We start from the raw sequence: 8,542 nt of genomic DNA, 5'->3' as shown, positions 1-8,542 counted from the left end.
CTGGAGGGCTACAGATCATAGGATTGCAGAGAGCTGGACATGACTGAGCATACATGCACTCAAGGCAGCTTTAAGCATGTTCTCAGTAAATTCAGACCATGGCATACAACGTGGCCCCTAAGTTAAAAGCTTTCCTCAGCTGGAGGTGGCTTATATATTCAGTCTCTGAGGCTTCTCTACCTTGGACCCCTACGGCTGCAGTCAGTGTGATGGTTAATCTCGAACTTGGCTGAGCTCCGGTGCCCAGTTGTTTGGTCAAACACTACTCTAGATGTTGCTATGAGAGTGTTTTTCATACTGAAGTATTTTTCTGAAGTTGTCTAACATTTATAGTCAGTAGACTTAAAGAAAAGCACATTATCCTCCATGATTTCAGGGAGGTCTCTTCCAACTGGGAGAAGGTCTTAAGAGCAGAGGCTGACCTTTCCCATAGAAGGGAATTTGCCTTAGGACTGTAAAATAGAAACTCTGCTTGAGTTTCCAGCCTGTTAGTTCTTGCCTGGAGAATCCCCAGGGACAGAGGAGCCTGGCAGGCTGCAGTCCATGGGGTGGCAGAGGGTTGGAACGACTGAGTGGCTAAGCACAGCACAGCACAGTCTGCCCTGTGGATCCTGGACTCAAGAATACAATGCCTCACCAAATTTCTAGCCTGCTGAGCCTGCCCTGTCAATTTCAGAACTGCCAGTGCCCATAGTTGGGTAAGCCTGTTCCTTTAAATAAATCTGTCTCTATCCTCCTGACCCCCTGCCCCAAACACACATCCTGTTGTTCTTATTGGTTCTCTCTTTCTGGAGAACCCTGCCTAATGGAAGCAGCATTCTCAGAGTTCTCTCAACTCTCCTTTAACCAGAAGGTAATTATTAGGCAGAAAGTAGACAAGTCCTTGTTCCCAAGTTCGGCCTAAAGAAGATAGGGTGACTGTGTGCCTCACCAGTCTCTCCTCAATGCCTAAGACTGCCTGGCACAGAGACAGAGAAGGAACTCAATGAACGTTCGTGAGTGAATTCACATGGCAGTCATACTTACCTGTGTGAAAGGCCAGTTTTAGGCGGTAGAGTCAATTTGCATAAACAATAAATGATTTACAACAACCTTGAAGAAAGTCATTTTCTGTCGATAAAGTGAAAAAGAAAGATCTCAGCAATTTGGAAATTTTTGAGGACTTGGGAGAAGAGAAGGGAATACCCAAGTCTCCTCTCCCTATCAATTCACAGTAATGGTTGAGAACATAGGCTTTGTTGCAAGAGTGTCTGGCGTGTAACCCCCAGTCTGCTATTTGGTATCTGTGCAACCTTGGAAAATTCATTAAACTCATAATTCAGTTTATCCATATGAGAAATGGGTATAGAAACATGCCTGCTCCAAGGGGCAAATGGGGAGCTTAAGTGAATTAATATGAATAAAATTACTGAAGTTGGTGTCTGGTGTCTAGTACGCATAATAGAAGTGTCAGCTGTGATCGTCATTATTTTCTCCCATGCAGCTGTGCTAACTGCTAGATACAAAAATAAAACAGTGGGAATGCAAACTAGTACAGCCACTATGGAAAACAGTGTGGAGATTCCTTAAAAAATTGCAAATAGAACTACCTTATGACCCAGCAATCCCACTGCTGGGCATACACACCGAGGAAACCAGAATTGAAAGAGACACATGTACCCCAATGTTCATCGCAGCACTGTTTATAATAGCCAGGACATGGAAACAACCTAGATGTCCATCAGCAGATGAATGGATAAGAAAGCTGTGGTACATATACACAATGGAGTATTACTCAGCCGTTAAAAAGAATTCATTTGAATCAATTCTGATGAGATGGATGAAACTGGAGCCGATTATACAGAGTGAAGTAAGCCAGAAAGAAAAACACCAATACAGTATACTAACACATATATATGGAATTTAGGAAGATGGCAATGACGACCCTGTATGCAAGACAGGGAAAGAGACACAGATGTGTATAACGGACTTTTGGACTCAGAGGGAGAGGGAGAGGGTGGGATGATTTGGGAGAATGACATTCTAACATGTATACTATCATGTGAATTGAATCGCCAGTCTATGTCTGACGCAGGATGCAGCATGCTTGGGGCTGGTGCATGGGGATGACCCAGAAGATATTATGGGGAGGGAGGTGGGAGGGAGGTTCATGTTTGGGAATGCATGTAAGATTTAAAGATTTTAAAATTTAAAAAATAAAAAACTAAAAAAAAACAAAAACAAAAACAAAAATAAAACAAAATGGTAGCCGTTGAGGAGATCAATCGGACAAAATAATTAAACACAGGGTGGCAAGTGTGCAAAAATGTCCTATGTAAAGTGCTTGGGACCCAGAAGGCAGCCAATCATCAGAACCAAGTAACCCATGAAGGCTTTCAGGAGGAAGTAAAACTGAACCTAAATCTTGAAAAATAAATAGGAATTTACATGGCAGAGAAGTGGGAAGGGTGTTTCTGGTGGAGGAGGCAACATATTCAAAAGCATAAAGACATGATTTGGGAACTGATGAATTCTGTTTTGAACCTGAGGAACATCTAAGGAGAAATGCTTAGTAGGTGGATGGCAAGAGGGTCTAGAGTTTGGGAGGAGGAAAAGGCAGGAGGAATCAATCTGGAAGTCACAGTGGCAGCAAACTTGTAGCAGAAGTTCTGAGCTCTGTGCAAGAGAGCATATTGAGAGAATACAAGGGTCACCGAGGACCAGAGTGCATAAGGAGCTAGTGGTGGCTGACATACTTGAAACCAGTCAGTCGCAGAGGTAGCAAGGAGATCCAGAAGAGAATGGTATTGTGGAAGCCGCGGAAGGTGGGCCTTCTAAGAGTGAAAAGTGAAGTGAAAGTATCAGTCGCTCAGCTGTGTCTGACTCTTTCAAACCCCATGGACTCTAGCCCACCAGGCTCCTCTGTCCATGGAATTCTCCAGGCAAGAATACTGGAGTGGCTTGCCATTCCCTTCTTCAGGGGAACTTTCCAACCCAGGGGTCGAACCCTGGTCTCCCACACTGTGGGCAAATTCTTCACCATCTGAACCACCAGGGTGAAGAGTGAGGCAGGCTAATCTCTTTTCTGTCACTACAGATTTGCCTCTTATGTAAATTTGAAATCATTAAAATATGTGGTCTTTGTGTCTGGGTTCCTTCAGTTAGCATGAAGTTTTCAAGGTTCTTCTGTGTTGTAGGATATATTGGTACTCCGTCCTTTTTCTAACTTTTGTGGCAGATGATTTTGCATTGTATAGACATTATACATCTTGCTTATCTATTTGTCGGTTGATGGTCGTTAGTGTGGTATCCACTTTTCGGCTATTATGAAAATGCTGCTATGAATATTCATGTATGAGTTTTTGCATGAACGTATCTTTTTAATTCTCTCTGGTCTAACAACTGGCGATTAGCTAGATAATAAATAAACAACTCTATAACCATCAAAAAGAATAACATAGAGTTGTATATGCTCTTATGGACAGAATTCTTAAATGAGAATAATGAGGTACCATAAAATGTGTATTAAATACTTTCTGTAAATTAAAAATAAATCCATAGATAAATATGAAGAAAAATGAAGGAATACTAGGAGGAAAATAATTGCTTCAAGTCTTTCCTTCTCCCCAAATACAAGCTCCAATATGCAGATGCCTTTGCTGCTGCTGCTAAGTCACTTCAGTCGTGTCCGACTCTGTGCGACCCCATAGACAGCAGCCCACCAGGCTCCCCCATCCCTGGGATTCTCTAGGCAAGAACACTGGAGTGGGTTGCCATTTCCTTCTCCAATGCATAAAAGTGAAAAGTGAAAGTGAAGTCGCTCAGTCATGTCCGACCGTCAGCAACTCCATGGACTGCAGCCTTCCAGGCTCCTTGGTCCATGGGATTTTCCAGGCAAGAGTACTGGAGTGGGGTGCCATTGCCTTCTCCGGAAGATGCCTTTAGGACATTCAAAAAGAGATGTGCCAGCCTAAATGTCCATCGACAGCTGAGTGGATGAAGAAGATGTGGTGTATATATACACAGCGGAATACTACTCAGTCCTTAAAAAAGAATGAAATAATCCCACTTGCAGTGACATGGATAGTCCTAGAGATTATTATACAAAGTGAAGTAAGTCAGACAAAGACAAACATATGATGTCACTTATATGTGGAATCTAAAAATATGATGCAAAACAGAATAGACTCACAGACATAGAAGATAAACTTATGGTTACCAAAGGGGAAAGGGAAGGGGTAAATCAGGAGTTTGGGATTAATAGATATACACAACTGTATATAAAATAGATAATCAATAAGGATTTATTTTATAGCGCAGAGAACTGTATTCAATATCTCTTACTAACCTATAAAGGAAAAGAATGTGAAAGAGATTGCATATGTATGTGTGCGTAGGACTGAACCACTTTGCTGCACATCTAACACTAACACAACATTGTGAATTAACCATACTTCAATTAAAACAGGGAGGCGGGATGTGCTAGTGTGCTTCTATTTTTTAAAAAAGCCTAAAAAGCCCTGTAACAAAAAGGTAATCTTATTTCACCTCTTTACTGACTTTTCCATGAATATGTAAATACTTTAGCCACCTGATGTGAAGCATTGACTCATTTGAAAAGACCCTGATGCTGGGAAGGATTGAAGATGGGAGGAGAAGGGGACAACAGAGGATGAAGTGGTTGGATGGCATCACTGACTCAATGGACATGAGTTTGAGTAGACTCCGCAAGTTGGTGATGGACAGGGAAGCCTGGCGTGCTGCAGTCCATGGGGTCACAAAGAGTCAGACACAGCTGAGTGACTGAACTCACTGAACTGAACTGGACTATGTGAATTTAGTCAAAGTAGAAAGCAGGCTGTTCTAGAACTTGTGTGGGTGCAATTACAAAATAAAACATGAAAACATCTGTGATGCTCTTGAAGAACTCCCAGTGCTTTCAGTCCTAGGATTCCACCTCCCTAAAATTAAAATTTTGTCCCTATGAAAGTCTTAGTCACTTCACTCGTGTCTGACTCTTTGCCACCCCATGGACCGTAGCCCACCAGGCTCCTCTTGCCCATGGGGATTCTTCAGGCAAGAATACTGGAGTGGGTTGCCATGCCTTTCTCCAGGGGATCTTCCCAAACCAGGGATTGAACCCGGGTCTCCCACATTAAAATTCCCCAAGCCAGGCTTCAGCAATACATGAACCATGAACTTCCAGATGTTCAAGCTGGTTTTAGAAAAGGCAGAGGAACCAGAGATCAAATTGCCAACAACCAATGGATCATCGAAAAAGCAAGAGAGTTTCAGAAAAATCATCTGCTTCTGCTTTATTGACTATGCCAAAGCCTTTGGCTTTGTGGATCACAATAAACTGTGGAAAATTCTGAAAGAGATGGGAATACCAGACCACCTGACCTGCCTCTTGAGAAACCTGTATGCAGGTCAGGAAGCAAGAGTTAGAACTGGAAATGGAACAGACTGGTTCCAAATAGGAAAAGGAGTATGTCAAAGCTGTATATTATCACCCTACTTATATGCAGAGTACATCATGAGAAATGCTGGGCTGGAGGAAACACAAGCTGGAATCAAGATTGCTGGGAGAAATATCAATAAGTTCATATATGCAGATGACATCACCCTTATGGCAGAAAGTGAAGAGGAACTAAAGAGCCTCTTGATGAAAGTGAAAGAGGAGAGTGAAAAAGTTGGCTTAAAGCTCAACATTCAGAAAACGAAGATCATGGCATCCAGTCCCATCACTCCATGGCAAATAGATGGGGAAACAGTAGAAACAGTGGCTGACTTTATTTTTCTGGGCTCCAAAATCACTGTAGATGGTGACTGCAGCCATGAAATTAAAAGACACTTACTCCTTGGAAGGAAAGTTATGACCAACCTAGATAGCATATTCAAAAGCAGAGACATTGCTTTGCCAACAAAGGTCCATCTAGTCAAGGCTATGGTTTTTCCAGTGATCATGTATGGTTGTGAGAGTTGGACTGTGAAGAAAGCTGAGCACCGAAGAATTGATGCTTTTGAACTGTGGTGTTGGAGAAGACTCTTGAGAGTCCCTTGGACTGCAAGGAGATCCAACCAGTCCATCCTAAAGGAGATCAGCCCTGGGTGTTCATTGGAAAGACTGATGCTGAAGCTGAAACTCCAGTACTTTGGCCACCTGATGTGAAGAGCTGACTCATTGGAAAAGACTCTGATGCTGGGAAGGATTGAAGGCAGGAGGAGAGGGGACAACAGAGGATGAGATGGTTGGATGGCATCACCGACTCAATGGACATGACTTTGGGTAGACTCCAGGAGTCGGTGATGGACAGGGAGGCCTGGAGTGCTGCGGTCCACGGGGTGGTGAAGAGTTGGACACGAATGTGTGAATGAACTGAACTGAACTGAACTCCCGCATTACAGGCGGCTTCTTTACCATCTGAGCCACCAAGCTGGTTCTGCACTTAGTCCTGAAAACAGCCTGGCAGCGTCGTCTTTTGTGATCTTGGGCCCTAAATTACTGTGTGAGAAATCTGGCTACCCTGCTCCCTGCTCAACCAAGCCTAATTACTGGGTCCTGAGAAGAACGTGCTTGCTCTGTTTTAAACCACAACGTTTGGGTATGGCTTGCTATGCAGCAATAGGGCACTAAAACAGGCATCTTTCTCCTGGGAGAGAGGTATAAGAAATTTCAAAGGAATTTAAATAACCTTACCTTGCAAAAGAGTCAGACACGACTTAGCGACTAAACAGCAACGACAACCTCAAAAGGTTAAGAGCTAAGGTCTTTGTAATTCCAGATAGTCCTTTTATAATCAGCCATTTCTCATCACAAGTAGAGATGCTGAAACTGTTACGAGCCAAGTGAAGCAATGAGCTTAAAGGAAATTCGTTTCCTTCAATCCACACATTTTAATGAAATCAATGTCTCTTTCCATCCAAGCTGTAGATCTTTAAATTTTCTGTCTGCAGTTTTCCTGTGCATGCTTTCTGAGAAGTATACTCGAAATTCCTTTCCCTGCTTCTCCAGCTTTAATATTCCCACAGAATCTGTTCTCCTTGGCATCTCCTCTCATTTTCTTTTAACCTTCTGTGTCCTGTGAACCATCACAAGGCCTGTGAGTTTACTGGTTCTCGAAATGTGGACCCCAGGCAACATCATCACCTGAGAATTTACTAGAAATGCAAGTTTCCGCCTCCACTGCAGACCTACTGAAGCAGCAATCTGGAGACAGGGCTTGCGATCTGTTTTGCCAAGTCCTCCAGGTGATTTCTAATGTACACTGAAGTTTGAAAACCACTGCCCCAGAAGACAGGTCAGCAAACGATTTCCATGAAGGACCAGAGAGTAACTATTTTAGGCTTTGGGAGCCAGATGGCCTCTGTTGTGGGCTTCCCTGGTGGCGCAGTCAGGAAAGAATCTGCCTGCCAATGTACATTCTATCCCTGGGTCAGGAGAGTCCCCTGGAGAAGGGCATGGCACCCCACTCCAGTATTCTTGCCTGGGAAATCCCACGAACAGAGGAGCCTGGCGGGCTGCAGTCCATGGGGTCTCAAAGAGCCAACAACTGAGTGACTAACACTTTCACTGGCCACTGTTGTAACTATTCAGCTCTTTGTGACCCCATGGATATACAGGCCATGGAATTCTTCAGGCCAGAGTACTGGAGTGGGTAGCCTTTCCCTTCTCCAGGGGATCTTTCCAACCCAGGGATGGAACCCAGGTCTCCCGCATTGCAAGTGGATTCTTTATCAGCTGAGCCACCAGGGAAACAACACGGAAGCAGCCACAGACAATATATGAATGAAGGAATGCAGTTTTGTTCTAATAAAATGTTAGTGATGGGTGCTAATATTTGAATTTCATTTAATTTCATATATTATAAAATACTATTATTCTCTTGACTTTTTTTCAGCCTCTTAAGAACATAACAATTATTCACAGCTTGAGGGCTGCCCGAAAGCAGGCAGTGGGCTTAGTATGGTCCACAAGCGTTAGTTTGTAAACCTCTGCAATAGCCCATCTCTGCTTTGCTCTTGCTCAGGACACATTTTGTGAAAGCAACCATCTTCGATTCAGCCATCTTTTCTTTCTGATGCCCTCGCGTGATCTCCCCCTCTCTCCAGGGCATTGATCCTTCCTAAGGCCATGTCTGGAGTAATTGATTTGGGACATGGGGCCTCACTAAGAAGAGGTCTGTATGTGCCTCTCCATCTAGGGCCTTACTTCCCCATCAGGAGAATGGGCACAGCCTCGGGTCAGCCTTAAAGGGGGTGGATTCAAGCCACTCCATTCCAAGACTGGCAGTCTAGTCGGTGGTAAGTGACCCCCACTCCCACCCCTCACCACCAATCTGAGCTCCAAATAAGCTGAAGTGTGGAGTAGAAATGTCCTCTCCGGAGTCCTAAGCAGAGATAGATGCTTTGACCAGACCACATCCCTCCAGCCCCTCCCCTCTGGAGCTTTTTCTGGGGCCAGGCACTCGCCATGGGGCTGACATCGGGGTTGTCTAGTGCCATTCCCAAATCACACCTTCAGGGTGGTCCAGAGGAGGAGAAATATGTGTCTTGGCAGAAT

This window comes from Ovis aries, chromosome 10, assembly GCF_016772045.2.
Source record: "Ovis aries strain OAR_USU_Benz2616 breed Rambouillet chromosome 10, ARS-UI_Ramb_v3.0, whole genome shotgun sequence".
NCBI lineage: Eukaryota > Metazoa > Chordata > Mammalia > Artiodactyla > Bovidae > Ovis > Ovis aries.
This window is presented reverse-complemented; position numbering follows the sequence as displayed.